We start from the raw sequence: 22,473 nt of genomic DNA, 5'->3' as shown, positions 1-22,473 counted from the left end.
TGGAATAGCTGGGACATGAACTGCAGCTCAAATGGCTGCCACCATCTCAGCACTCTGCCACAGTGCTAGAGCCTCCTCCACTTCTGATGAAGCTCACTGTTAATGTGCCTGGGAAAGCAGTGGAGGATGGCCCTAGTGCTAGGCTCCTTCACCCCTGTGGGAGATTTGAATGAAGCTTTTGGCTTTCACACATACACAATTTTTCTTACAAGATTTTTCCTTTTCAAACCTTGTTTTAAAAGATTTATTTTATTTATTTGAAAGTCAGAGTTAGAGAGAAGTAGAGACAGAGAGGTCTTCCATCTGCTTGTTCACTTCCCAGATGGCTGCATTGACCATTGCTGTGCCAATTCAGAGCCAGAAGCCTCCTCCAGGTCTCCCACACAGGTGCAGGGACCCAAGGACTTGGGCCATCTTCCATTGATATCCCAGGCCATAGCAGAGAGCTGGATCAGAAGAGGATCAGCCAGGACTAGAACTGGCACCCATATGGAATGCCAATGCTTCAGGTCAAGGCATTAACTCACTGCGCCATAGTGCTGGCCACTTCAAACCTTCTGTTATGTGCTCATGCTTTCTGCAACTTACTTAAACCTTCAGTTTTTGTCCTATTTTTTTCCTTACATTCTAGAGCATTGCAGCCTTTCTACCTTATGAGAAAAATTTACATTATGAAATAATTCATTTTTTAAAGATTTATTTTTTTGTTTGAAAGTCAGAGTTACAGAGAGAGAGAGAGCGCACATTTCCATCTGCTGGATCACTCTCCATATGCCCACAGCAGCCAGCACTGGGTCAGAGTGCTTCATCTGAGTCTTCCAAATGGGTGCAGGGACCTAAGCACCTGGGTCACCTGCTGTTTTTCAGCAGCCACTAGCAGGGAGCTGGGTAAGAAGTGTGGAGCTGGGACTTGAACTGGTGTCCATATGAAATAATGGAATTACAGGAGGCTGCTTTAGCTGCTATGCCATTATTTTGGCCCCAAAATATTTTTTTTTTATTTTTAAAGATTCTATTTATTTATTTGAAAGGTACAGTTACAGACAATGAAAGGGAGGGAGCGAAAGTGATAAAGGTCTTCCATCTTGCTTCAGCCCCCAAGTGGCTGCAATGGCTGGAGGGGTGCCAACCCAAAGCCTGGAGCCAGGAGCTCCCTCCCAGTCTCCCACATGGGTGTAGGGGCCCAAGGACTTGGGCCATCTTCTACTGTTTTCCCAGGCCATAGCAGAAGCTCTCTGGATTGGAAGAGGAGCAGCTGGGACTAGAACTGGCACCCATGTGGGATGCTGGCACTGCAGGTGAAGGATTAAGCTACTATGCCACAGCGTCAACCCCATCACCATCTCAAAATAATTCTTTAAAAACTTCTAAATTAACATAATTTTCAAAATGAAACAAGATAAAAATTTCATACTTACTTTTAAACCATCTTGAATTACTTTTAAAGAATGTTAAGATGTTAAGAGTACTTAACTTTGAGAGTGGAGAAGGGGTGGGGGCTATGGGTGGATGGCAGAGTGAGTAGGGGCAGGTGCAACTGCATGACCCTCATGAATGAGAGAAACGTCTCATGTGCCTGGGGCAGGGAGCCAATGGGAACACTGGGAGGGCTCGATACCCTGCCCTGAGAGCCATGGCTGTGTGCTGGCTCATGGAGGAGCAGTGCAGGCTTGCAACATGCGGGGGCTCTGTGCTGCCTGTCAGAGGCCGGACAGCACTGCCGGGAGGCTGCGGCAACAACGATGGTGGCGGTGATGGGCACCACTCCAAGGGAGGCACCATAATCCAGTTGAACTCTTTCTGGAAAGCCCAAGATTGAAGAAGAAAGACCAGACACAATAACTAACCTGGAAACTGGGACATCTTTGGAACTGTGCCTTCATCCCGAGTTATTTTTTAAAGTATCACATGGTATCGATGTCTTCGTCTTATTCTGCTTATCGGGGAGAAAAGGCTTCAAGAATTTAGGTTTTCCTTCGGTTTTGCATAAACTCTATAGGAAATGGGGCCCTTGAAGGGCTTGGGAATAGCAAGAAGAGATTGAAGACAGAGCAGCTTGCTCTCTGTTTTCTCTCTTCTTAAAGGAAAGTATTTACAACTCAACTTGTAACAGCTGTAGTCCAGCATTAGCCATCAAGAGAGAAATAAATAATATTAGAGAGCCATTGCAGACTACAAACCCTGGTGAAGTCAAGGTGTGGGAGTGGTGGCATTGAGAAGGCTGCCTAGAACTGACAAGGGCTGCAGTGAAAGCAGCTCTTCTTCCAAGCTGGAAGGGGCTGCAGGTTCCTTCGTGGATAAAAATGCACAGTACACACCTCTTCTAGGTGCTGCTCACATTTTGTGGGAGTGTGGTAGTCGTGGAGGTACTAGGGTATCTCCTTAGGAATTTTCCTTGCTCAGAATTTCCTGCCCTGCCTTGATATTTCCCCTTCTTTTTTTTGAAGACCTGCCTCTGTCCATGAGCGGTACCTTGATCTGTCTGACTGTCCATGTTCTCTACCTGCAGCCATTTGTATGTGTACAACCTACTGTTTGTCTCCCACTTCTAAGCTGTTAAACTTGTGTTGTTTTTTTTTTTTTAATATTTATTTGAAAGTTACACAGAGAGAGGAGAGGCAGAGAGAGAGAGAAGTCTTCCATCTGCTGGTTCACTCCCCAATTGGCTGCAATGGCTGGAGCTGCGCCAATCCGAAGCCAGGAGCCAGGAGCCAGGAGCTTCTTCCAGGTCTCCCACGTGGGTGCAGGGGCCCAAGGACTTGGGCCATCTTCTACTGCTTTCCCAGGCCTTAGCAGAGAGCTGGATCAAAAGTGGAGCAGCTAGGACTCAAACTGGTGTCCATATAGGAGGCCGGCACTGCAAGCAGCAGCTTTACTTGCTACACCACAGCGCCAGCCCCCAAGTTGTGTTTCTTAACCTCCTCTTCTGCTTTGTTCTGGGGAAGCAGTTATTTATCACTTGCAATCACTTTTACCCCTCCCATATGTTTCCTTCGTTTAAGATATTTTGACCTTCAGTTTTGTTTGGGGATGTGGAAGGATGATAATTCTAAATTTTTGGTTTCCCTGATTTTTTTGTTTTTTTTTTGTTTGTTTGTTTGTTTGTTTTTTTCTGGACTCTTCTCTGTTGGTTCCCTTATCCCATTGTCTTATCTGTTCTGCCTCTGTGTGGGCCTGGGCTATGCAGCAGGGCAGATCTCCCCTCAGAGCTCCAACATGCTGCAGAGTCTGGAAAGAGATTCAGACCCAGAAACACGTCCTGGCCTCAGCAGCCGCTATCTTCTTAGTGGGAGCTACAACACTCTTCTTTGCTTGTACGTGTCCAGAACTAAGCCTGAATGTGTCACCTGCAGTGCCCATCTACAATGCAGTTATGTTTCTCTTTGTTCTGGACAATTTCAGTAGGGCCACCTTCATGGACCCAGGCATTTTCCCTCGAGCTGAGGAAGATGAGGACAAGGAAGATTTTCGAGCTCCCTTTACAAAACAGTGGAGATCAAGGGCATCCAAGTGTGCATGAAAGGATGTGCCACCTGCCACTGCTACTGTCCTCCTCGGCATTCCCACAAAGTGTCTGTGATAATTGTGTGGAGGAATTTGATAATCCCTGCCCCTGAGTGAACAACTGTATTGGCCATCAGAACTACCATTATTTCTTCCTCTTCCTCCTTCCCTTGACAGCCCACTCTATGGGTATATTTGGCTTTGGCCTCCTTTATGTCCTCTGCCACATAAAGGAGCTCTCAGGGGTCTGCACACTGTCACAATGGCAGTGAAGTGTGTTGCTGGCTTATTCTTCATCCCTGTAGCTGACCTCATAGGGTTTCATGTGGTGCTGGTGGCCTAGGGACGCACAACCAATGAACAGGTTATGGGTAAATTCCGGGGAGGCATGAGCCCCTTCACCAATGGCTGCTGTAACAATGCACTTTGCAATTCCCCAGCACCCAGATATTTGGGAAGACCAAAGAAAGAGAAGACAATTGTAATCAGACCTCCCTTCCTTCAGCCAGAAGTGTCAGATTACTGTGAAGATCATGGATAATGGCATCCAGGGAGAGCTTAGGGGAACTAAGTCTAAGGGAAGCTTGGAAACAACAGAGAACCAGTCCGCAAATGCCAAACCCTGGCCTCCTCCTATGCCAGACCTGAGCAGCTGCATGGGACTGCAAACACACTTTTGCCTGGCTACTAATGGAGATAGCAGCTTTTGGGGCAAGGACAGCCCCCCACACCAACCATGTACAAGTGTCAGCCAGGTTATAGTAGCAGCAGTATATCAGCTGCCCTGCCTTATTCCTCCAGCACCAAGTTAGTCATGGGGACAGTTTGAGGAAGCCAACCTCAACTGCAGAGAGCAGCCGTCATCCCAGTTACCACTCAGAGCCCAGCTTGGAACCAGAGAGCTTCTGTTCTCCCACCTTTGGCAAAAGCTTTCACTTTGATCCACTTTCCAGTGGCTCTCATTCCTCCAGCCTCAAGTCAGCCCAGAGAACAGGTTTTGTGCTGGACCAGTTGCAGTCCATGCGTTCAGAGGGCACCACTTCCATCTCCTGTAAGAGCCTGGCCAATCAGACATACAATGAAAGCCTGAACAAGACCCAGCTTTCAGCTACACCTCTCCCTTCCTGTCAGCCTGCCTGACCCAGCAATGGGAAGCTGAGAGGCATCCACGTTTGGTGCCAACAGGTCCAACACGAGAGCCCTCACCATTCTGTTATGACAATCTGTAGTGCCACATTGTGGCCTCCCTCCAGGGATGAGAGAAGCTGCTGCACCAGTCACCCAGCTCCCAGTCCATGAGGAAGAGCTGGGCTTGGGAGACTCAGGCATTCAGTCAACACCTGGCTCAGGCCATGCCCTCATAGGAGTTCCTCCTCAGCTGATCCAAAGAGATCACCACCGAGCAAGACTCCATTTGGCTTTGGGAAGCCAGAAAGACTAAGGGGCCAGGGACTAGGGTCCCCTGAACCAGGTCTAACCACCCCATATCTGGGCCATTAAACATCTTACAGCAGCCAAAAATCCCCTCCTGGTGTCTCTGAGATAGAGGAAGTGGCCTTGCAGCCACCTGCTGATGCCTGAAGATGAAGTACAGCTCAATACCACCCACAGCAAATCCAACAGCACCCAAGAGCATCAGCTCAGCCTCCCCTGGCCCCACAAGGGGAGGAGTCAAGAAACTGTCATGAGCGGGCGGTACCACCTGAGATATGGTGTGAGCCATCAGCACCTCCCCTTCCCTCACCACTGTGTCTACACCAAAGGGTCCCAGGTGGCCACCTTCCTTCCCCCAAGGGGCTCCCCTCCCCTGCACAGACATTTTTTAAAACCCCAATTCCCAGAGGATGAGTGTTTTATACAATGCAACAGAGTTGGAGAGTTGGGGCCCTGAGGCTGGGGTAGTAGCTCCCCCCTTTTACCTTTTAAGATCTTCCTTCCCTAATCCCTGGACCAGACTCAGTGGACATTTGTGCAATTGCTTGCCCTGGAGGACACCAGATCATTTTTTAAACCAGAAACAATTTCTTTATTATTGTTATAGATTCCATTTTTTCTCTTCTTCATTACCAGGTGTGTGTATAAATATCAAAGAAATTATATATCTATCTTGGGATGGGAAAATGAGGGCGGGATATGTAGAAGAAGGAGGATCTTACTGTTCCTGGTCCTCAGTGCAGCAGGAAAAGAGGGGAGACACCAGAGTCTTCCTTTCCCCCCATGGTCCCTCTCTTGTCTGTTACCAACTAAGGAAGTAGTAGAACCCCCTGTTGGTGCTAAGTGATCAGGAAAGAAACCTGGAGAGAGGGGAGTCTGAGTTCTTGGTTAGAGGAAAGGACTTCTGGAAAGTTAGTTTCCTAGGCTTATTGGCATTTAGTTTCCCCAGGAAAGGGGTCAGAGCTCCATGACATTGGTGGTGGTGGTAGGAGGGGGATCAGGAAAAACATCTGGCCTAATTCAAAACACTATTAGAAAATCCCCCCTTTCTTGGGAGGGAGGGATTGGGTGGCTTTCTTAAGTGAGCCCCTCAGAGCTTCCCCTAGCCTACAGTTAAGGCGATTTTAAAGTGCAAGGACAAAAGAGAAAAATCCAAAATGCAATATTTTTCATCACATGCCAAAAATGGGATAGAGGAAAGGAGTGGCAGGCCTAGGCCCCTCCAGATGTCCCCTGGGGGTTACCCCTCAGGCCACCTTAGTATGGTGCTGGGTAGGGGGGTATCTGGGTTCTAATATCTAAATAGGGGAGACTCCAGCCTCTTCACAGAGTCCCTTTCATTTTTTATTCAGATTAGCCATTTTAAACTGACAAATGAGAGAAATCCTGATCTATCAGCAAATAAAGATTTATTTATTTATTTGAAAGGAAGAGTTACAAAGAGGCAGAGGCAAAGAGAGAGAGAGAGGTCTTCAATTGGCTGGTTCACCTTCCCCAAATTGTCACAACTGCTGGAACAGGGCCAATCCAAAGCCAGGAGACAGGAGCTTCTTCTGGGTCTCCTACATGGGTGCAGGGGCCCAAGGACTTGGGCACCCTTCTACTGCCTTTCCAGTGCATAACAGAGAGCTGTGTTAGAAGTGGAGCAGTCAAAACTCAAACCAGTGCCCATATGAGATAATGGCACTGCAGGCAGTGGTTTTACCAGCCATGACTCAGCGCCAGCTCCTTAAAGCTATGATTTTGAAAATTTTTCCTAAAAAACAAAACTCAAAAGGCTGATTCTGATTCATTGTACTTAATACACAGAACATAATTTTAACCTTGGTTAAAATTTTCATATTTTGGCTGACACTCACTGGCTGCTGGTGTTTTGAATGACCTATGAATAATGGTGTTTGCACGGAAGTTTCAGGAGCCCACTGAAAGGCAATGACAAGGCAGACCTCACTGACAGCTCATGAGAAAACATGTAACCATCGACTGCAAGCAACTGAACTCCATTACCAAGAAGCCTCCATCCAGACCATCTGTAGAGTTATAGAGAAAGGGAGAGACAGAGAGAAAGGTCTTCCATCTGGTTCACTCCTCAAATGGCCACAATGGCCATATCTGGGCTAATCCTAAGTCAGGAACAAGAATTCCTCCTGGGTATCCCACGTGGGTGCAGAGGCCCAGGCACTTAGCAAATCTCTACTGCTTTTCCAGGTCACAGCATAGAGCTGGATGAGAAGAGGAGCAGCCAGGACTAAAAATCATGCCCACATGGGATGCAGGCACCTGCGGTGGTAGCTTAGCCCACTACATCACAGCCCCAGCCCCATTCAGAGATCTTTTAAGTGGCCATTTCTTATTCAGTCTTAAGGAGGTCAAGTGGTATTATCATAAAACAGCTTTTTGTTTTGTAGTTTCCAAATACAATATATTTATCTTAGAAAATAAGTGCTAAGGGGCAATAAGAATAGAGCTCTGATTACAATTGCTGTTTAGTCCAGACCGTAAAAGAACCAAGTTAGAAAACAATTTCTTGGGCTGGCACTGTGGCATAGTGGGTTAACACCCTCTCCTGAAGTGCCGGCACCCCATATGGGTGCTGGTTCTAGTCCTGGCTGCTCCTCTTCCAATCCAGCTCTCTGCTATGACCTGGGATAACAACAGAAAATTGCCCAAGTCCATGGGCCCCTGAACCCATGTGGGAGACTTGGAAGAAGAAGCTCCTGATACCTGGTTTTGGACCAACCCGATGCTGGTCATTATGGCCAATTGGGGAGTGAACCATGGATGGAAATTCTTTCTCTTTGTCTCCCTCTCTCTCTGTACCTCTGTCATTCAAATCAATAAATAAATATTTTCAAAACAAAACAAAAAATATCCACTAACAGCTGAACAAAATATTAAAAGAGATATTACCTGGTAGCACCATGTACAAGTTTGATACTTACCAAATACATTTCCCTAGATTTAAGTTGGAATTTCAATCTGGTTTCTGCCATTCTGAAACTCCTTAGGCCAATGACACCAGGTCAACAACTAGTTGCTCAGGTTATTTCTGATTCAAAGAAATATTCAGGAAGCAGCAAGACAGCTCACAGGGGTGATTTGTACCAGGGGCTGCTTTGCCTACTCTGGACTATGCTCCCTTCATGATCGCTGTAATCTGTCTTTCAAAATAAAATAAAATAAAATAAAATAAATCTTTAAGATAAAATGAAAAAGCCAGAATCATGGAGCAAATGAACCTTAAGCACCAGAACAGTGGTGCTTCTAATACAAAAGTATTAGAGGTTAAAGCATGAAATATAGATATGCAGTGTAAGGTAATTATAAACGATGTATATACTTGCTGACCATTCTAATAAGAGAATAAACTCTAAAATAAAGGTACTACAGATAAATGACATTTTAGAGTAATGAAAGTGTCAATCAACCTGGATAAGATTAATTCTAGATATGCATGTATCTAACAAAGAAGCCCAACATTAAATGAAAGAAAATGACAAAAATCATAGAGAAAAGACTGGTCAAGACTAGTATTAGGAAGGGGGACTGTGGCATAGAGAGTAAAGCCACCAATTCTGGCACTCGTTCTAGTCCTGGCAGTTCTAGTGATCCAGCTCCTGGCTAACTCATCTTTTCAAAAGATTTATTTATTTATGTGAAAGACAGAGTTACAGAGAGTCAAACAAAGAGAGAGAGAGAGAGAGAGAGAGGTCATCCATCCACTGGTTCACTCCCCAGATTGCCAAAATAGCTGGAGTTGGATGCAGGGGCCCAAGGACTTGGGCCATTTTCCACTGTTTTCCTAGGCCATAGCAGAGAGCTGGATCAGAATTGAAACAGACAGGACTCAAACCAGGATCCGTATGGGATGCTGCCACTGCAGGCAGTGGTTTTGCCTACTGTTCCACAACATTGGCCAGCTTTGTAGCAATTTTGAAAGAAAATCAACAGAGGAAGGCCTCTCTCTCTCTCTAGTACAGTATTAGATATAATAATTCTTAAAAATTAATATTAGGAGACAGAAATGTGTCACTTTTAATAATGGACAGAACAGGTTTGCAATATATTGGAAAGGATAAAGCAACTTGACCATGTACTTGAACAAAAGAATACACATTCTGTTCAAGTACTCACAGAACATTGTCTGCAGAAGATCTTTTGCTAGATCACAAAAAAACCTAAATAAAACTAAAAGAATAAAAATAAAAAAGGACATCCTATGACCACAGTAGATTCACCTGGAATATCAGTAACAGAAGAACATTTGAGAAGTGCACAATATGTGGAAAATAGGAGCACACTCCTAGGAGCTACAGAAACAAATCACAAAGGACAATAGCAAACATTGTGAAATGATTGGAAGTGAAATGCACATAAAAAAGGTAATGGGATACAGTTGAAGCTGAGATTAGAAGAGGCTCAGTCTCTCCATTCCTGTAGCTTTATAAAATGGGAAGTTGTGAGCACTTTAACTTTGCTATTCATCATTATGTAGGGTCTTTAAAGTTTGTAAACAATTTGTCAGTATCTGCCAAACACTTTATTAGTTCCACCAGAGGGCCAGCAGGGGACAGCAAGCCACCGCTAAACAGTGAGCTTTGCACCAAAACTCACCCTGGAGAAGCCAAGCACAGGCTTGCTACTACCAGTGATGTATGCACAGCACCTACAGGAAAGCAAGAGCATTTTTCCCTCAAGACTGAGTTAAGATATGATTGCAGCTTCTGAAAGACTTGGGCAGTTTCCACATGTAGGTAAAGATGCTGAACATGACCCTGATGGCTTAGGAAAAAATATTTTTCTTGTCCATGATGTTTCTCATTTTTAGAAAACATTTCATGGGGCAGCACTGTGACATAGTGTTACCGGTAAAGCCGCCACTTGCAGTGCCAGCATCCAGTATAGGCATCGGTTTGTGTTCTGGCTGCTCAAGTTTCGATCCTGCTTTCTGCTATGGCCTGGGAAGGCAGTAGAACATGGCCCAAGTCCTTAGGTCCCTGTGACCGTGCGGGAGACCTGGAATAAGTTCTGGCTTCTGGCTTCAGATTGGTGTGACTCCAGCTGTTGCAGTCATCTGGGAAGCGAACCAGTGGATGGAAGACTTCTCTCTCAAACTCTCTCTGCCTCTTCTCTGTAACTCTCCCTTTCAAATAAACAAATCTTTAAAAAAAATTCATTTGAAAAGAGAGATACTGATTAAGAGACTGAGGGACACACACACACACACACATAGAGAGAGACAGAGGGAGAGAGATTGTCTTTGCACCTGCTGGGACCGGCCAGGGCAGTCAGAAGCCAGAATCTTATTCTGAATCCACCACACTGGCAACAGAGAGATAACTATTGAGCTTGCTGCTCACCTGATTGTGTATGAACAGGAAGCTGGATCAGAATCAGTACTGGGACTTGAACCCAGGTACCATAACATGGAATGTGGGTCTTTTCACTACCATGCCAAATGCTTTTTCCCTGAATGTTTATCTCATTTTCTGAAATGCTTCCAGGTGAGTTATTCTGTGTTTCTTCATATAAAGTTTAAGGAAGAGTCATGTATCCATTATTGAGTGTTTTAATGGGATGGAGCTATATCATGCTGTGATATTTCTACAGATTTAAGAGGGCTTGGGGAATTAATCCCAACATAGATTCAGAGAGTGGCAGACAAAAACAGTGTGAAAATATACATAATGTATCAGAACATTGCAATACAGACTTGGTGGTCCTGCATTGGAGCCTGAGGTGAAAAGAAGAATCTGACCTCCTGCATTCATGTTTTCATTAATTCTATATCATTCTCTTCTACACAACTTCAAAGTAGTTGTAAATGTCTTCGAAAGCAGAGGTGTTAAAATTCATGTTATGCTCAGTTTAGATATATTATTTGTACCCAAACCACAATATATTATCTTCTTACTTTCCTGAATTTATAAAAAGCAAACTTTGAAATAATATATTTAAAATAATACTGAGTGTATCTCATTTTCATCTGTGTGAATCTCCCTGTTTAATTGACAATTTTTGTCAAAGAAAAATCAGTTTTCCCTCTTCTAAGTAGAGAAAGAGACTTGTGAGGGAAAATATCTCAACAAAGTTAGCTGGGCTGGAATTTGGCACAACAATTAAGCTGTCACTTGGGACACCCACATCAGCTACAAGAGTGCCTAGGACAGAGTCCTGGATCTTCTCCTAATCCCATCATCTTGCTAATGTTCACCCTTGGAGGCTAAGCCACTCAGATCCATGCCAACCATGACGGAGACCTTGAATGAGTTCTTGGATCTTGGCTTTGGCCTCACTTAGCCCCAGCTATTCTAGGCATTTGGGGAGTGAACCATCAGATGGATCATCTCTGCTGTCTTAGTCTCTCTGGCATTCAAATAGAAAGTTAATTTAACAAACTAAGGGAATGGGATTTAGCATAGTGATTGGAGCACTGCTTGAGATGCCTACATTCTATGTCAGCATGCCTGAGTTCAAGTCCCATCGCTGCTCCTATTGCATAACGATTCCCCCAAACTCATTAGCAATGTTGTTATAGAACCCCCTAACCAGGACCTGCCCCATGGCATACCAGATAAAAATCACTGCCTGCAGTGCTGGCATACTATATGGGCACCACTTTGAGTCCCAGATGCTCCACTTTTGATCCAGCTCTCTGCTTTGGCCTGGGAAAGCAGTGGAAAATGGCCTAGGTCCTTGGGCCTCTGCACCCACATGGGAGACCTAGAAGAAGCTCCTGGTTTCAGATCAGTGCAGCTTCAGCCATTGCAGCCAATTAGAGAGTGAGCCAGCAGATGGAAGACCCCTCTCTCTCTCTCTCTCTCTCTCTCTTTCTCTCTCTCTCTGCCTCTCCTCTCTCCATGTAACTCTGAGTCTCAAGTAAATAAAACTTTAAAACAGAAACAAACAAACAAAAAGAACCCCCTAACCTATATGTGCTTGCACAACACACAGTAAGCCAATCACTGACATTGAGTGGTGGTGGATTGAGGTATTTATGGCAAAGTCCAAAGTAAGATGAGAACTTTTGCTTAATTTCAGGGCTTCCTGAGAAGTTAGAAGTAAAGGTTTTTATAGATTAAAATTGGGGCTGACAGGTGATTGTTGAGCTTTGGCCAAGTTTCCGACTGTTCAGTGGTGCTTGTGATCTTCCTTTTATTGTTGGCAATGACATGTTCTTTAGGGAATTTTTATGATGTCCCGGTGGGCTTCAGTTGGCCTGGGGTTTACATGTAAATGATAGTTATTTACTTCCCAGACTTGGATTTTTCTTACCTGGATCTGAAACTCCCCTAAATAATCCTTTCCAGACAATTTTGGCTAACAGGGTTATCTATTGCAGAAACAAATGACTTCTTTTGTCCAGTGATTACTAGCTTGTGAGGCCAGCTGTATCACTCCCTTTTTTAAAAAAAAGATTTATTTATTTACTTCAGAGGGAGAATTTACAGACAAGCAGGGAGAGAGAGAGAGAGAGAGAGAGAGAGAGGTCTTCCATCTGTTGGTTCACTCCCTAAATGGCCACAATGGACAGAGCTGAGCTGATCTGAAGCCAGGTGCCAGGAAATTCTTTCCACATGGATGCAGAGGCCTAAAGACATGGGCCATCTTCTGTTGCTTTCCAAAGCCATTAGCAGGGAGCTGGATCAAAAGTGGAGCAGCTGGGACTAGAACCATCACCCATATGAGATGCTGGCACTGCAGGTAGAGGCTTAGCCTACCATGCCACAGCATTGGTCCCAAATTTTTTTTGACATTGTATAGGCAAGGAAATTTTGGGCTAAGAGACACAGACAAGAGGCTGAGCCCTGATTTTGTATTATAGAAGTTTTGTCTCAATTGCCCCTATTTCTTATTATTCCTCAAACCTCAGGGAAAAGGAACAATGACTGTCTGACTAGGGTATTGTAAGAATGAAGGGAGACAAAGTTTTAGGTATTTCTTTTATTAGTTATTTATTTACTTAATAGTCAAGTTAACAGAAATAAAGCGAGACAGAGATTTTCCATTGCTCGTTCACTTCTCAGATGGTTGCATAATCCAGGGATTGATCATGACAAAGCTAGGAGCTTCTTCAGGGTGTTCCACATGAGTGGTAGGGGAACAAGTACTTGAATCACCTTCTGCTGCTTTTGCAAGGCCATTAGCAGGGAGCTGGGTCAGAAGTGGAGCAGCTGTGACTCAAACCAGCATCCAAATGGGATACTGAGTAGAAGTTGGCTGTTTTACGTGGTACACTACAACACCAGCCCTGTAGGCATTGCTTCAGACAAAGTTTCTAGTCTCGGGTTTAGCTGTAGAGATCCTCTGCATTATGAGAAGGATTGCACAGCCAGTTTCTGTGCAGCTTTTTTTTTTAGATTTATTTATTTATTTGAAAGGCAGAGTTACAGAGAGGCAGAGGCAGAGAGAAGTCTTCCATCTGCCAGTTCTCTGCCCAGATGGCTTCAATGGCAGAAGCTGAGCCAATTCAAAGCCAGGAGCCTTGGAGCTTCTTCCAGGTCTCTCACACAGGCGTAGGAGCCCATGTACTTGGGCCATCTTCCAGGCTTCTCCCAGGCAATGGCAGAGAGTGGATTAGAAGTGGAGCAGCTTGGACTTGAACCAGTGCCCATATGGGATGCTGGCACTGTGGCATAGCAGGTAAAGCCACTGCCCACAGTGCTAGCATCCCATATGGGCACTGGTTCACATTGCAGCTACTCCACTTCCAATTCAGCTCTCTACTATGGCCTGGGAAAGCAGTAGAAGATGCCCAAGTCCTGGGGCCCTGTACCTGCTCAGGATACCCGGAAGAAGTTCCTGGCTCCTGATTTGGATTGGCCCAGCTCCGGCCACTGTGCCCATTTGGGGAGTGAAACAATGGATGGGCGATCTCTCTCTCTCTCTCTCTGCTTCTCAAATAAATAATTAAATAAATCTTTTTGGAAAAAGATTTAGCCTGCTACAGGTTTATTGAATTTCAAGTCCCATTTGTAGTTGCCTTAGCAAGGCCAGACCCATGGGCTTTCTAGGACATGGAATGGGTGTTTCCCCCTCTGCTAAAGGGACATTGCTCAGATCCAGCTGTTCAATATCATAAAATTATTCACATATATGTGCCCCAGAGGGGTCTCGTGGCAAGGTGACTGGATTAAACATTATAGCTTCAGGCCAGTGCCATGGCTCACTGGGCTAATCTTCCTACTGCAACACCAGCACTCAGGGTTCTAGTCCTGGTTGGGGCACTGGTTCTGTCCCAGTTGCTCCTCTTCCAGTCCAGCTCTCTGCTGTGGCCCAGGAGGGCAGTAGAGGATGGCCCAGGTGCTTGTGCCCTGCACCTGCATGGGAGACCAGAAGGAAGCACCTGGCTCCTGGCTTTGGATGGGTGCAGTGTGCCTGCCATGGCACCCGTTTTGGGGATGAACCAACGGAAAGAAGACCTTTCTCTCTGTCTGTCTCTCACTAACTCTGCCTGTCAAAAAATTTATAGCTTCAGAGTAACATTTTGGTTATCAAATAGTATGTCTTAATATCTTCCAAATAGCCCAAAATGAGCCAGTAACCTTTGCTCCAGAAGTGGAAGCACACAAAGTGAGTTGTGTGTATTGTGCTGGGTTGGCCAAAAGTGAGTTACTCTGTGTCCTGCAGTACACCAGTGACTGTTATTCTGAGACATATCAGCCAGCCTCACATGGCAATGCCCAGATCAATCTTACAGCATAAGCAATTTTATTTTTCCAAAGTTTGAATTAGTACTCTGCATCCTAATCCCAGCTTTTCAGGAACAACAATGTCAAAGAACTTCCTCAGAAGTTCACTGTGGGTGCTGTACAAAATTTCTAGCATTAGGTATGAGAACACTAAGTATCACATCAAGTTAGCATCTCCCCTTCAAAATGGAAGCCCTCTCTAGAGGATATAGTTCTGACAGAATGTTCTGTTATAGTTACTATCAAACAATAATTCATTAAAAAAAAGCTCTCCCTTTATAACCACCCTGCTTCATCTAATCTGATTTAGGATTGACACTAATGACTCATTGCATCTTGATATTTGTTTCCTCCTTGTGAACAAAATCCATTTCTGAAAATGCAGCTGATCATGTTCCAATTTTTCCAGGTTTTATTTGACCTGGTTTTTGATCCAGACCCATGTAAGAGAGAAACATTTGATGAGAAGGGGTCAGTGTGAGCACATTTTTAGCCAAATTTGAGCAACAATGAGGGTTTAGAAGGAGTGGTCTTCAGGCTAACTTTACTTGCTGTCCATTCATAAACTTAGCTATATCTGTTATGTAGCCAGAATTCACTATCTCAAAGTGCCAGGCCAGGAGTATTATGCTGGGAATTATACTTCTGAAAAATTCTGCCAGGCAAGAGGCACAAAGATCAAAAAGAAAAATATATAACAATGCTGGCCCTGTGGAGTAGCGGGTAAAGATGCCACCTGCAATGCGGGCATCTCACATAGGCACTGGTTCATATTCTGGCTGCTTCACTTCTGATCCAGTTCTTTGCTATGGCCTGGGAAGGCAGTAGATGGCCCAAGTTCTTGGGACCCTGCACCCACATGGGAGACCTGGAAGAATCTCCTGGTTTCTGGCTTTGGATTGGCGCAGCTCCAGCCATTACAGCCAACTGGGGAGTGAACCAGTGGGTGAAAGACCTCGCTCGCTCTCTCTGCCTCTCCTTCTCTCTCTATGTAACTCAGACATACCAACAAATAAATAAATATTTTAAAAAAGAAAAATATGTAACCAAACCAAAGAAGATAACAAATTGAGTTGTCATCCTAAACAATGAACAGAGTTAAAAGGTAATAGCAGAATATTTTACTATAATTGACATTATATAAGGAAACTAGAAATGTTGATTAATCATACACTAATAAGCCCCATAAAACATTTTTTAAAAAAGGATTTATTTATTTATTTGAAAAGCAGAGTTACATAGAGGCAAGGGCAGAGAGAAAGTCTTCTATCCAGTAGTTCACTCCCCAAAAAATCGTAACAGCCAGAGGTGGGCCAATCCAAAGCCAGGAGCCTTGGAGCTTCTTCCAGTTCTCACCTGTGGGTGCAGGGGCCCAAGCACAGGGGCCATCTTCCACTGCTTTCCCAGGCCATAGCAGAGAGCTGGATCAAAAGTGGAGCTGCTGAGACTTGAACCAGTGCCTGAATGGGATGCAAGCACTGTAGGCAATAGCTTTACCCACTATGCCATTGCACCAGCCCCCCATAAAACTTTTAAAATCGGGAAATCTAAAAACAATGAACAAATTTGCAATTAAATAGCAAGTGCATTATAATCCATTTTTAATTGCATTAAACATATATAATGAGTAATGATTCAGAATCTCTCCAAGCTAAAAATCCAATCCAAAAAGGAATTATATTTTCTTTTTTACATATTTTTGTTTATTTGAAAGGTAGACTTATAAAGAGAGAGAGAGAGAGAGAGAGAGAGAGAGAGAGGTCTTCTAACTGCTAAATCACTCCTATTGGTTACAATGATCAGGGCTGTGCCAGTCTGAAGGCAGGAGCCAGGAGCTTCTTCTGGGTTTCCCACACAGGTGCAGGATTTGGACCATATTCCACTGCTTTCCCAGGTGGATTAGCAGGGAGTTGGACCAGAATTGAACAGACAGGACTTGAACTGGTATCCAAATGGGATGCTGGCATCACAAGTGGCATCTTCACCCACTCTGCTGCAGTGCCAGCCCCTTATATTTTCTTTTTTGACTTCGGTATCTAATGTTTTGATGTTTGGGAGGCCTACTAAGAAGTGACAGCTTCTATTCACTCACTGAAAGTCTAGGAACACTTGAAGCCATGTGTTCTGTGCTTAATTTGTGATATGCTAATGTTCTCAGTTATAACATGATGTCATGAGTACAAATTCTTACTGAACTCACACAATCACAATGTAATAAGAAACCAAAAATCCTCCTAAAAGTTTTATATTTTAGATGAATTAATTAGAGAAAAGGTGAACACTCCATCTATATACAAAAGTATATCAAAGCTTAATAACAATAGAAAGTACAGAAATATTCCAGAACTTAGGTGAAACATTCAAATACAGAACCAACAATATTTTAAATAAAAACATAAATCCATAAATTTGTTTGATTTATTCATTCTTATAACTAATTCTCCATTGCTCTCCTTTAGAATTTTAGTGCTTTTTAAAAAAAAAGATTTATTACTTATTTGAAAATCAGTTACACAGAGAGAGAGAGAGAGGTCTTCCATGCGATGGTTTACTCCCCAATTGGCCACAACAGCTGGAACTGCCCTGATCTGAAGCCAGGAGCCAGGAGCTTCTTCCAGGTGTCCCACATGGGTGCAGGGTCCCAAGGACTTGGGCCATCTTCTACTGCATCCACAGGCCACAGCAGAGAGCTGGATTGGAAGTGGAGCAACTGGGACTAGAACCAGTGCCCATATGGGGTGCTGGCACTTCAGGCCATGGCATTAACCCACAGTGCCACAGCGCCAGTCCCTTAGTGCTTTTTTTTAAAGTTTTTTTTCTTTCCCTCAGAGTTCTGGAAATTTTTATCAGAATTTGTCAAAAACCTGTAATTAAGAACATTTGGGTCTGGCATTGTGGCTTAGCAGGTAAAGCTACTGCCTGCCATGCCAGCACCCCATATTGGGTGCTGGTTTGAGCCCCAGCTGCTCTGCTTCAGATCCAGCTCTCTGCTGTGGCCTGGGAAAGCAGTAGAAGATGGTCCAAATCCTTGGGCCCCTGCACTTGTGTAGGAGACCCAAAAGAAGCTCCTGGCTCCTGGTTTCAGATTGGCACAGCTCTGGCCATTCATTTGGGAGTGAACCAGCAGATGGAAGACCTCGCTCACTGCCTCTGCCTCTCTGTAACTTAGGTCATATATAAGGACTTTTGAAAGTCTTAATTTTGGCCCAGCACTGTAGCATAGCAGCTAAAGCCATTGCATGCAGCTTTGGCATCCCTATGGGCTTTGGTTTGAGTTTCAGCTGCTTCACTTGTGGTCCAGTTCCCTACTGATATGCCTGGGAATGCTGTGAAGGATGGTCTAAGTGCTCTCTAACTCTGCCTTCCAAATAAGATAAATAAATCTTTTTTTAAGAAAAACCTTCTGGGCCAGCGGCATGGCTCAATAGGCTAATGCTCTGCCTGCGGTGCCGGCACACCAGGTTCTTGTCCCAGTCGGGGCACTGGATTCTGTCCAGGTTGCTCCTCTTCCAGTCCAGCTCTCTGCTGGGGCCCAGGAGTGCAGTGGAGGATTGTCCAAGTGCTTGGGCCCTGCACCCGCATGGGAGACCAGGAGAAGCACCTGGCTCCTGACTTCAGATCAGTGTGGTGAGCCAGCCACAGTGGCCATTGGAGGGTGAACTAATGGAAAAGGAAGACCTTTCTGCCTGTCTCTCTCTCTCTCACTGTCCACTCTGCCTGTCAAAAAATTTAAAAAAAAAAAGAAAGAAAAACCTTTTGGAGTGTGTAGACAGTATATAGAGTGTGTATAATCAACCAGACTCTGACAAATCCAACCAAAAAGTAACCATCATCATTAAGAAATTCTTCCAGGTTTGAATTCTGGCTTTGCCACTGCTTAGCAATAGCATCTTGGGTAATCTCCATTCTTCTTCACTTGGAAAATGATGATAATAGTATCTTGTGCTTAAGCAAAATGAAATGGGACAACACATTTTAAAACACTACTAGCCATGTCTAGCATATAATGACTCAATGAATACTATTTTACCATTTTTACTACTACTGTGCTATCAGATTGTACCCAGTGGGCCACACTTGAGTTCCCCTACTCTGAGCTTATAAGCCCAATCAACATGTCATGCAGCTGCAGAGACTTGATGTCTCCTGTATCGCTCCCTAGAGTGCTCTAGACCTCATATAGGACAACTCATGGGTGAGTACATGGGAGAGAGTTGCCAGTGAGCATACAGCAGTGAGAAGACCCCCTGCCTTACAGAACAGTGGTTTATGTAGAACAAAGTGGACTGAAAGGGCTTGGGGATGTGAGCTAAAGCTGGGCTGATGAGAAAGAGGGAGAGTTTGGGCTAGATTTCAGGGTCACTTGAGATCACAGTGTGAACTGGGAGAGGTTCAGGCTGAGGCTGGACTGTGAGGCTTAGCTGCTGCGATATGGATAGATAGCTTGAGAGGAGTGAGAGAGATCTTGGGCAGACAGCAGGAGTCTTCTGATAGCAATGTGTCCAAAAGTCAAGGCAGGACAGGCCTGGTTAAAGTAGGGTGGAGCTGTATTGGCAAGGCAGAAAAAGAGGGGCCTGCTTGTTGTTATGTAAGAGGTCAACAGGGATCCAAGGCTTTTGTCCTTGCTCCATCACTGAGTATGATAAAGTCAGAACAAAGCATGCTTTGATGAAGGCGATTTCCGGTAGTAATTCTACAATAAAAATGTATCCAATCACAATCTGCTGCAGTTCAGATAGATTTCACTCTTTAGCTAAAGGCATTCATGTTTGGTGCCTTTCAGCTGGGAATCTGAGGAAATGTCCAACCAGGGTAAATGCCATAAGAGTGGCCATGGACTCTAGTAGAGACAACAGTGTGCACCACCGGTGACAAAATCCAGCTCTAATTACAGAACTCCAAATCCCCAGTGAGAGGCCACACAATTAGCATCTTTCAAGTTCACAAGGTGTACTTATATTTTGCAAGAACTCTCAGTCAGGCCTCAAGCTATGTGTATGTTTTAAGTAGATATCATTTGCTATACCTTTTGCAGGAAAGACAAACAGAAAATTAGCCACATTGGGCCCTTCACTCACAATTTCCAACATCACTACTACCATCAATTCTGATTTAAGAAGAGGTCAATTGTGTGTCTTGGGGAAGGGGCAACAGGGATGTATTATTTTGCTGTCTCTCTGCTCTGTTTCTAGCCTGCAAATCTCTCCTCTTCTCTAGTTGTCCCAGGTAAGAAGTCAGATTGCTTCACTTGCTCACCTGTCTGCCTTGCAAATCCCATGCCCCACTCTCCCTCTGTCAGAGTCTCACTCACGTTGTAGGTCAGAGGAGCATAAAGGGAAAGACATGGGGTCAGGAGACCAGTTCATCTTCCAGGGCTGTCCCTGTCACATCAACCCCTAAAAGTGTTGTTGCTATGGCAACTCTCCAACCTTGAAGCTAGTGCTTCAAACTTCCTCTGGCTGTAGGTCCACATGTATCCCCTGGCCTCAGCAGGCACTCCAGATGCAGATTTGGTCCATGCATACTAAAGTGCTGACCAGGCAGAAGCAGGGCTAGTTCAAACTCCTGCCTATCACCCATTCTTTGTGTGTCAACAGCTGGAGCCAGCACCATGAGGCCACAAATATCTTCACGCCTTCTGTGCCCTGCTACCCTGTTGGCAAATGTGCAATGAAGCCAGCCTCTGAGGCTTCTGCTGTATCCTTGGATGAATGGGTTCTAGTAGGGTGGGGCTTTTTCTCCTCATGTGGTTTTGAAAGTGTCAAGATAGTGCTTGCCCACCTCTAGTCTTAGGGGATTTCTCATTTTCTGGGAGCATATACTCAGGAGGTTGGCAGCTGGGCACTTCTGAGTTGTGAAAGGGAATATTTATTTATTTTGCTTTTTAAAAAAATATTTAATTTATTTGAAAGACAGAGTTACAGAGAGAGGTAGAAACAGAGAGAGGTCTTTCATCCAATGGTTCACTCCCCAGATGGCCTCAATGGCTGGAGTTGCACCAGCTGGAGCTGCACCAGCTGGAGCTGCACTGATCTGAAGCCAGGAACCAAGAGCTTCTTCCAGGTGTCCCCCAAGGGTGCAAGAGCCCAAGGACTTGGGCCATCTTCTACTGCTTTCCCAGGTCATAGTAGAGAGCTGGATCAGAAGAGGAGCAGCTGGGACTCAAACCAGTGCCCATATGGGATGCAGGTGCTTCAACCCAGAGCTTTAACCCACTGTGCCACAGCACCAGCTCCTATTTATTTTGATTTTTAAGGACTCTTAGGTTGAGTGTGACCAAAATCCCCTGCCTCAATTTTCTCATATTGCAGTACACCCATAAGGTGAGTATTGACTCATAAGATGAGTCTTCTATTTAGTTGACACCTCAAGATTCTGTTCATTCAATAAGTCATTATCATCTGTCCTCTGTGGGTATGTGGGAGATCTGGTGGCAGGAGGATTTAATGCAAAAAAAAAAAAAAAAAAATCCACCTGCGGCACCAGTACTCCAAGTTCTAGTCCTGGTTGGGGCACCAGATTCTGTCCTAGTTGCCCCTCTTCCAGTCCAGCTCTCTGCTGTGGCCCAGGAGTGCAGTGGAGGATGGCCCAAGTGCTTGGGCCCTGCACCCACATGGGAGATCAGGAGGAAGCAAAGGGTTCCTGGCTTCAGATCAGCAGAGTGCACCAGCTATACCAGCCATTTAGGGGGGTGAACCAACAGAAGGAATACCTTTCTCTGTGTCTCTATCTCTCTCTCACCAACTCTGCCTGTTAAAAAAGAAAAGAAAAGAAAAGAAAAGAAAAGAAAAGAAAAGAAAAGAAAAGAAAAGAAAAGAAAAGAAAATGAAAGAAAAGAAGGCTTCCCATGAATGAGGAAACCTCAGGGTAAAATGATTCTGGCCTCAAATGGAGGACCTCCCACAGTCCCTCTGGTCAACCACAGGCAGAGGTGAGTTTCTCTTTCTTGTTATGCCTCTCTACAGACATGAGCACCAGGATAGAAGCTAGGACACCTCAGCCTCGTACAAGTTAATGAGAGTTTGACAGCCTCCCAGTCAGTCAGGATCCAGGCTCTGGCCCCAGCTTCAGTTACCAAGCCTCTGCCTATCATCTGCCTATTTTCTGGGCTCTCCTGCCTGAGATTTGACCTTAGCCTGATTGTTCTTACCTGACGTGGATGTGAAATCCACAAATGATGTAGGTGATTCTATTGTGCACCTACACCTTTTATCACACTGTTTTGTAATGGTCTATGTCCTTGTCACCTGTCCCCCAGGACTGAAGTGTCTTTAGGGTAAGCACTATATTCACAGCATTCATGTTGTATCAATTATACCCAGGAGAGTACCAGGCATAGTGCAGACAAATCATCCCTGTCTCCCTTCCTCCTCTGCTCCTTATGCCCCTAGTGTTAGATGCTCTTGGTTCTCTCCTCCTCCTCCACACCTCCCTCTGCACACTACTACCACATTTAGACTCCCCACACACCATGCTCCTCTACCCACTCTGACCCCATGTGCTCTCCAGTTCCAGTGGCTCCAAACAGAAAGATATAGTAAGGGAGTGAGGCTTACTTGTACCCATAAAGCCAAGCTCCTGTGCTCCATTATCACTAGATGAATTGTAGATGTTGGCCTTGAATGTGTTGATTCTGCTCAGTTCTGATGGCCCCATGGCAACTCAGAGCATGGTAGTCTCCCAGAAATCAAAATGCCTGCCTGCATATTACATCCAGCTAGGGGCCACAGAGCTCTGCATCACTGTTCTTGGAGCCCTTTCCACTTAGTCACAGTTCACACTGACTGCTTTCTTCTTCTCTTTGTGCCCACTCATGCCTGCCAGAGGAGCCAGTTTATGAGCC

The 22,473-nt window shown here is 44.9% G+C and overlaps 1 pseudogene; it reads left to right on the top strand.

The window, feature by feature from the left end:
• Positions 1 to 1,633: 1,633 nt before the first annotated feature.
• LOC138848219 (palmitoyltransferase ZDHHC5 pseudogene) lies at positions 1,634 to 5,222 on the top strand (annotated as a pseudogene).
• The last annotated feature ends 17,251 nt before the right edge of the window (positions 5,223 to 22,473 follow it).

This window comes from Oryctolagus cuniculus, unplaced genomic scaffold (genome assembly GCF_964237555.1).
Source record: "Oryctolagus cuniculus unplaced genomic scaffold, mOryCun1.1 SCAFFOLD_54, whole genome shotgun sequence".
Taxonomy (NCBI): domain Eukaryota; kingdom Metazoa; phylum Chordata; class Mammalia; order Lagomorpha; family Leporidae; genus Oryctolagus; species Oryctolagus cuniculus.
The sequence above is the reverse complement of the archived record's forward strand: the minus strand, read 5'-3'. Positions and strand labels throughout refer to the sequence as shown.